This window comes from Kogia breviceps, chromosome 12, assembly GCF_026419965.1.
Source record: "Kogia breviceps isolate mKogBre1 chromosome 12, mKogBre1 haplotype 1, whole genome shotgun sequence".
In the NCBI taxonomy this organism is placed as follows: Eukaryota; Metazoa; Chordata; class Mammalia; order Artiodactyla; family Physeteridae; genus Kogia; species Kogia breviceps.
The window spans coordinates 61,173,335-61,182,109 of record NC_081321.1 but is presented as its reverse complement, the minus strand read 5'-3'; the positions used below and the strand labels follow the sequence as shown (position 1 = coordinate 61,182,109).

Sequence of the window (8,775 nt, the reverse complement as noted above, 5' to 3'; positions counted from 1 at the left end):
AAATAGTTTCTCCTGAGGACACACTTTGTTAAGAAGAGCAGAATGTTTTGGTGTTATTTCAAACTGGTTCTTTTCCCCCTCTCCCTACCAGAAGCATGAGGGGATATTTCACCAATACTCAAAGTGAGAACCTGGTAGAACTTTGGGAGGTAAAATTCACAAAAGTATGTAGCCTACTGATAACTAGTCTTGGAGTTTTTAATTCTCAGAGTTGTTCACATTAAGCCTCTAGCAATTTGTCAATGACAGTGCAGGTCTTCCTACCCCAGCACTGATTAATACAGGAGTTGTTATTCATGAGTTTCTACTTTGGTAAATTGTGATTGTCTGTATTGCCTTTTTGATCTCTCCAATTTGGGGGAATTGTGCTCATACACAATAAAGGAAGGAACACATAGCCAAAGAAGCAGAGGGTAAGACATTGCCAAAAAATATGTTTTCCTAGGAAATAAGAGAATATTTCTGAAAAATTATTGACATCAAAATTTAATAAAATGTAGATTTTATAAAATGACATACAAGATGAGATGATAAGAAACCAGATTTAGATGGATTAGGAATTCCTTGATAGACATTCAAAATATAAAAAGATGAATGAGATAAGAGAAGAGCTTATGAGAATTAAGACTACAATGAAACAATAAAAAAAGCATTAGAACCAGTGTATCTACTCTGAATAGGAATCTAAAGTCTCTGACCTTTTTTATGTTCTTACTTTTCTCTTTATTCTCTTCAGTGAAAAAGGAATTGCTACTGCAAAGTTGAGAACATTCATGGGACCATCTCTCGAGTGGTGAGTCACTGAAGATTTTGATCTTCTGTTTCATTTTTTTTCATTTGATGTCATCAGACTTGTAATAGAAAGGAATCGTTCCTGAAAAATCTCAGCCTGGCCATCTTTTCCTCTCTTCTTCATTTCTTCTCCCACCTGACATTCACTGCCACACTAAAGTAGGTTAGCTCTATTCTAAGTTTGAAAGAGAAAGACCAACTGTCTATAGTCTTTATGATCATGATGGGTAAGTTAATCGTTTCCCCCTAAATTCTAAAAAGATCTTAAATTTTGTTTTGGGTATTGAACGGTAAGGACAATGAAATGGTGTAGCTCTCAGAACCTGTTTTTGCCTTATTGTATTTGTTTAACTCACATAGAATGAAGAAATGCTATATTTCTCTATCCTTATGTGTATTTTCCCATAGATATCTTTACGTATATTATGTAGATGTGTAGCAGATAGATAGATAGATAGATAATGTTGGAAACCATTTAAATAAGACAGCTTGGTCCTACCTGGTACAAGAATTAAGAAATCCTCAGTTTCTTAGACTAAGAAATACATAATTTCATTTCTATAGCGCAAGAGTGAAAAGATGAAACAGATGTGCTGGAAATGAGAACCTTGGAAAACTCTCCAAATGTGCAGGGGAATCAGACAAAGACATTTAAAAATGTGGAGAGAGATGACAGCTATAGAAGGTAGAGGATAGCATACCGAGAAATTGCCTACATACTAGAAACAGATGAAAGAACAAATAAAATTTAAAAATCAATAGTACAGTTGAAAAATGTTCTAGAGTTGAAGACTTAAATTTATAAGTAAAATAATGCTCACAATATACCATAGAAAAAGAATAAAGGGATTCAAACCTAGAGATCCAAAAATTTAGAACGTCAGCAGTATTTTTTAAACTTTATAGATATCTTGGCAGGGAAAAAATGGTAACCGCACATGATTTAAAGGAAAATTAGGGTGTCCTTAGACTTCTCTTCACAGCAATAAATTCAGAGGACAATAGACCAATACTTCATATATAGAAGTTATTAGTGGGCCCGTGGCTCTACCCAGGACATAGACAGGCTTTGTTTGGCTTATACAACACTCTGCAAATGTGAATTTCATTTTAAAATGTAGTTCTGTTTTCTCCTCAATAATAGTAAGATTTTTACTTCTGGTCCCATATTTCCTCAAGGTAACAATGAGCTGGGGCTGAGTAGTGCCTGCATCACATTCCTGCTTCTTCCAACTTTTCTCCCAACACTGAGGGAAATTATCAGTTGCTGTTTGCCATAGGGTTTGCACTGTTGCTTTTAAATAAAGAGATATTTCTGTACACTTATGGTTCTATCAATAGTGCAAAAAAGAAAGATAAACAGAAAGACTACATACTTTAAGAAAAATAAAAGAGAAAATACTTCTATGTGGAGTCTTGTTTTTAAAAGACAAATATTCTTTTTACCCATGATAAAAAAAAAAAAAGTGCCTAAAACTTGTTTCATGGATTTGCCTGATCTTATCCTTTCTAGGCATTTGAAGTTTTAAACTCATTTGGTGATTTGAAGTGAAAGTTTGGTGCTTAATTGTTCTACATTTTGAATAGTTTTTTTTTTTTTTCCTCAGAGAAACAGAGAGATTTATCTCAGATAAGCCATAGTTCATAGGTTATAAATCTCAAGGGCTGTTTCTTGAGGAAAACAGCCAAGTAGGCACACAAACTAGTGGGAGTCTTATGCTCACCAAAAAGTAAACCTAAATAAAATTTTACTTTTTATCATTGAATTTGCCCCCCAAAACAATTTTAGGATATAAAATATATTTTGTAGAAAAATAGAGAGCAAAATATATAACAAAGTGGCATATAAATATAACCAAAAGCAAGATGATTGGTCAAAACAAGTATAGTATTTGTTTTTGTAATTGCTTCTTGAAGCATATTTATGATGCTTGCTGAAGTCTAACTACCTGCCTTCCTCTTTCCACCTTCCTGAGTTCTCTTTTAATTAATTGCCTCTCATGTTATTGCCGGGGTTTCTAATTGTATCTAGCTGGGAAGAACAAGGAGAAACAAGACTATACGTACCATCTTCTCTGGACTCTTAGTCTCACAGGATCCTCTTTGAAAATGAATTTATTTAAAATTTTCCAAGGAGAAAGTAGTAAAGACCCAAGTGATTTAATAAATAATAAATTCTGTAATACAATGAGCGCTTGCATTTGCTGGGAAAATATTTTAGGGTAAATTGGATGACACTTCTTGATAAAAGCCCACTACACTAAGGCCAACCTCAGGGTATCTTGTATACAACTAAGCAATAATTACGCCATTTGCTCTCAAGAATAACAAATGTGGGACCTTTAAAATGGATGTACCTGTGTACATTTTTCTTTAAAATACATGATTCCAAAATGTTCTTGATCTTTGTTCATACAAAAATAAAATTTGGAACAGGTTGGAAGATTGGAACTTATGGAGGATCAAAAACAATTAATGATTTGACTTTGACTCCATTTGTAAGTAATAATAAAATTATTTTTATTATTATAGAGTCATTTTCTTGATGAAAAATCTCCAGTGGCCTGATATTGCCTAGAGAATTCTATACTCTTTAGTTATCCATCTATTTATACTACAGCTTTATTCCATAAAGAATCACTATACAAGATGATAGATAGATAGAATTTATGGTCTCGGATCAAAGGCAGTATAAAGATATGAAACTAATAAACCAGAAGTTAAAATTGATAAGGTAATGCAAGGCAAACGGTGGCACAATTTCTACCCTTGGAATTCTCATTGTTAGAGCCTCATGAACAAGACTTTCTGCATAATATAACAGAAAATGGATTTGACAATGTTCTCAAAATTAAATACAATAATGGATTTTATACAATGCTTCTTATAATGTTACTAAGAATACTATAAAGTGAATGGCATAACAACAAAATACAAGTGAGTTAAAGTATTTCACCTGAGCCCAACCATTTTGATTCAGCTTCATAACTCTCTGATGTCATGGCTTCATCCAACTACAAAATTTAGATTATTTATAAGACTGCATATGTTGTGAGTTAAGAACTGTAAGTAGTACTTCTTATAGCAAGGATTTTCCTAAGGATTAGTTGAAAGAGTTCTAGGTTATATTCTTTATCAAGATCGCATTTTAGTAATATTCTGTATTCAGGGAAAAGCTTTCATTTTAGCATTTAATAAAGTGACATGAGTAGGAATTGGATAGGGTACCCTTTGGAGGCTTAAAAAACCTGCCTGTCTAAATAAAATTTTATCCTCCACTGCTTACAGAATATAAAGAAGACCCTTCCCCAAATGGTTCCTGATTAGACTTGATTTCCAAATCACTGGAATTAAAACTTCTGTGGGAGGAATATCAGTTTGTTTGGTACCATAATAATTCAGTCAGCAAATATGTATTGCCTGTCTATTATGCTTATTATTCTATGCTCTGAGGATACAGTAATGAGCAATACTAAGCCCTGGTTTGGACAAAGCCCTTTTGTCATGAAGGACCAAAAGCAAACAAACAGCCAGTACTTAAGCACAGAGAGAAAAAGAGAATAAGAAGCAGTGAGATTCCCCCTCCCCATATCCTCAAGTCCATGCTCTATTAGGTCTGTGTTTTATTCCCGTACTATGATGAAGTGAGAGAGTGGCATGGACATATATACACTACCAAACATAGGGTGGATAGCTAGTGAGAAGCAGCCGCATAGCACAGGGAGATCAGCTTGGTGCTTTGTGACCACCTAGAGGGGTGGGATAGGGAGGGTGGGAGGGAGGGAGACGCAAGAGGGAAGAGATATGGGAACATATGTATATGTATAACTGATTCACTTTGTCGTAAAGCAGAAACTAACACACCATTGTAAAGCAATTATACTCCAATAAAGATGTTAAGAAAAATATGGTCCACATCAAAAAATCTTTTTAAAAATAAATAAATAATAAAGGAAAAAAAAAAAAAAGAAGCAGTGAGATTAAGAAGAGTGGACAGTTCTTTCATGAGTATTTCACCAAAGAGAGTGAAGCTAGTAAAATATTGTTCGGCAAATGTGTGAGTTCCATGTGGTGGGAGGTCCGTGGAGAATGCGTTCCATGGGACAAAATGAGATCATAAGTTGATCTTAGATGACATCAATTAGATGACAGAGAGAAACTGGAGCAAGTTGAGGAGAATAGCATTACATGAACCAGTTTAGATGGTTCTAGCCTTAAACTTTTGTGTGAGGGGATGAACTTAGGGATATGATTTATGAGCTGTCAGCTGCATAGTGTAGGGGAGGACTTGATGGGGCCAGAAAATTCCAGCTATCCTTTCCAATATAATATTTCAATATAAACCCTCAATCTCTGCACTTGCTGCAATAGAGAAAGTAACATTAATGCACCTGACTTAAAGCTTTGCTATTACCATTCCCTGTGCTTCTCCTCAGATGTCCTTGACATATTACTTATATTTCAATGCCCTGCCTCAATTTTGCTTGAGAGAGGCTAATCTGCTCTCACTCTGTTCAACCAATAAACTTTTCTTACATGTATCTCATCATATATTCATATTATAATTTTTGTTTGAATTTATCTCAACCCACAGAATGATGGGATTTTGTCTTATGTTTCCATGAACTCTCTAGTACCAAACAAATAGACTTATATACATATTATCAGTCCTTTTTTTTCCTTATGAATTGTCATTTAAAAAAATTCAGAGGTTAGAGGGAAAATATAATGTGGTGCTAACGAGGAAAATAAACTTTATTGAGGTCTCCAATTACATAAGACAGAATTCACATAGGTCAGTCTCCTGTTGAAGGTATTCCTTTCTCTAGTTTTCCTTAAATCAATTACTTTATTTTCATGCAAATTGAAAATTATACATATACAGTAGTTCTTCAAACCTATAAAACAATTTTTCAAATGTAAATTTCATAGAAACCTTACCATTTAAGAAAGGTACACCTATAAATATTCCCATTCATAATAAACAAACTGAAAGAGTGCTTTTCTGTTGAAATAATGCATTCCGATGGAATGTTAGCAAGCAGCCAGAAAAAGTAGGCATTTGGAAAAGAGGGTAAAAAAAGTATGTATAATTCTTGAATTGTGTTTTCCTTTGATATGAAATGACCTAGATTTTTGGAATTCTAGATATGAGATGACTTTCGAAAACAAATAATTAAAATATTGCACAATTATTCCAAGGAAGAGCTATTACAGATTTTTTAAACCTTTTAAATTTCAAAGCATAAGACAGAAAAAATAATCAAATTGTTTCCTAACTTAACTACTTATTCCAAGTTTCTATTGCCTTGTAGTTCTGTTTTGATGTAACATTCTTCTGTGATTTACATACGATATTCTGAAACCATGTAATTTCTATAGTGACTGTTGTGCAATGTGTTTAACTTCTAGCTCTTCTCTTGATATAACATCTTTCCTCTTTGCTTTTCTGACACTTTGTTCTCCAATATAGAGTAATTTAATACAGAGGTCCCCGACCTTTTTAGCACCAGGGACCAGTTTTGTGGAAGGCGGTTTTTCCGAAGTCGGGGGATGGGGGGCCTGGAGATTAGAGGGGTGGGAGATGGCTCAGGCGAGCGATGGGGAGCCATGGGGAGTGGCAGATGAAGCTTTGCTCGCTTGCCCGCTGATCACCTGCTGTGTGGCCCAGCTCCTAACAGGCCGCGGACCGATAATGGTCTGCCGCCCTGGGGGCTTGGGGACCCCTGATTTAATAGACACAAGTTACACTTTGAGCCAAAGTTTTTTTTCTAGAATAAAACAGTAGGCGTTATTGAATTTGATCTGTCTTTTCTTTGTCAAATTTCTACGGCTGTGTTTTGCTTTGTACTGTGTGAACTTGAACTGTGTGACATGTGTGAAAATTACTAAGCAGCGCTGAAGATTTAACTAATTAACGCCTACCAGTCAATGAGCAATGCAATTTTATTGTTTCCATGTACACAATATCAATGGACCTTTTGAAGGCTGTGTCTTTACCGTACTAACTGATATGTGTTTCCAACAGAAATTTAAAGCATCTCTCGTGTAATTAAAAGAGAAAATTGTCGGTTTGAATAAAACAATTTTTATTAGAGTTTGTACTCTACTACATGCTCTTGTGTCCAATATCAAATGACGAGTTATTTGAAAATATAACCTTTGCTTGACAAGATGAACTTCTAAAAATCCTTCATAATCTGTAATGTGACCATCTGGATTCTAAAAGACATTGTTTTCACCTGGATATGTCAGTGTAGGATTTCTGTTTTGTTGTTTATGGTGGCTGTTTGTTGGTTGGTTGATTGATCTGTTTTAGTTTTGCTTTCTTTGATTTTGCTCAGGTTTTTGTTTTTTTTTTTAATAGTAATGGTGACACCTTCCCTCTAAAAGGTTGACATTTACCTCTTACCTGATTTCATGTGGCTGAAACAAGTTCCTGTGTCCGTGTAACTAGAGAAGGGAAGATGAGGAAAGAAAAAGGAAGTATAAGAGAATCATTCTGTAATTTTTAAAGACATGAGTACCTAATATTTTAATAAAGGAAGTGTTGATGAGATGAATGGAATATGCACCATTTCTGAGGCCATTGATTCATTCACTCATGTATTAACTTAATAAAGCAATAAATATTTATTCAGGACTCAGAGTGTTCTAGATACTCTATAACAGAGACTCCAAGGATGGAAACAGTTCCATCCTGTCCTTTAAAAGTTCGATTATAAGAGGAAGACAAATATCTAAACCAATATTTACTATTGAAAGTCATAATTCCTCTGGGAAACAAATGTAGATATTTCAGTGGGGACAAAGGATTCCAGTTCTGCCTTGCAAGTGGGTAAAGATTACAGAAGACATCTACTTAATAGATGTAGGTATTTGGTGTTTGTTAGCCATGTGTTAGGGTAGGCTGAAAATCCTTAACGAGTAGCACTCCCTTCCATTTCAGTGATAATACAGCAAGAAGTTTATTATTTTTTTTTTATATGTAAGCATCAAGGGCGGGTTTTCAGATAGCAGAACAATAGCTGCACACAATTATTCTGGCCAGACTGATGGTTACTTGACATTTTTAACTCATGCCTTCCAAGACCCCCTGGGCAAAATCCTTCCCTCCGCTAAAGGAGAAGAACATGGAAAGGTACTTATAGGTTTTGTGGGCCAGGTCTAGAAGCCATGCACATCTCTTCAGCTCACAGAGGTTGGAGAGCCACACCTAACTGCAATGGACACTGAAAGAACCGGAGAAAGGGAGAAGAGATTTTGATGGGCAGCTGATGGGTTTTGCCCTTAAGAAATATTTCCAAAAAAAGGGAAAGATAGCATACTCAAAGTTTCCTGAGTTTGAGCATCCTTGATGTATTTTTAGAAAGAAACAAGTTGTAGTTTGATAGAAGCCATACAAAAGTCTTGATTGTGTTCTTTGGACAGTGGAGGAGAACTAGTCAATTATTTTGGATAATGAGCAGATTTGATCATCTTTTATTAGAGCCTATAAAGCTGATAAAAACACACTTTAACCTTAGTGTAAGTATGTTCTTTAAGCCAACTGAACAGTTCAGATTTATGATTTTTCGGTTATAGTAGGCAATCAGATACCTGCTAGTGTAAATACCAGCTTAAATATCAGCAGACTCATCTGATTTACATAATCATTAGCATTAATATTTTAGGGAAATTGGGAGACAGGTTATATTGAGATCTAAACTAATTATTTTTGTCATAAAATCTTTCAAGTGAGAAAGTAACACTATTTCTCTACTAAAAGTTATTCCAAAACTTTGACACTCTTCTGCTCCAAGTACATTATACTATGAATCAGTTTCCATTTATTGAATACCTACTATGCTTTATTAGATATACCTATGCACAAATAAATATAAAATTGATAATTCTCACCAAGATTAATTTTGAACTTCTAACTTTGGTGTGTTAGATTTTTTTAAAAGACTATTATAGCACAGTACTGACAAAAGACTGCAG

The 8,775-nt window shown here is 34.6% G+C and overlaps 1 long non-coding RNA gene across 1 annotated transcript in view; it reads left to right on the top strand.

The window, feature by feature from the left end:
- Positions 1-743: 743 nt before the first annotated feature.
- Positions 744-8,775, top strand: part of LOC136792211 (uncharacterized) — a 242,231-nt gene continuing 234,199 nt past the window's right edge. Inside the window, exon 1 of the long non-coding RNA XR_010835676.1 lies at positions 744-793. This is a non-coding gene — a long non-coding RNA (uncharacterized lncRNA). The remainder of the gene's footprint in view (positions 794-8,775) is intronic.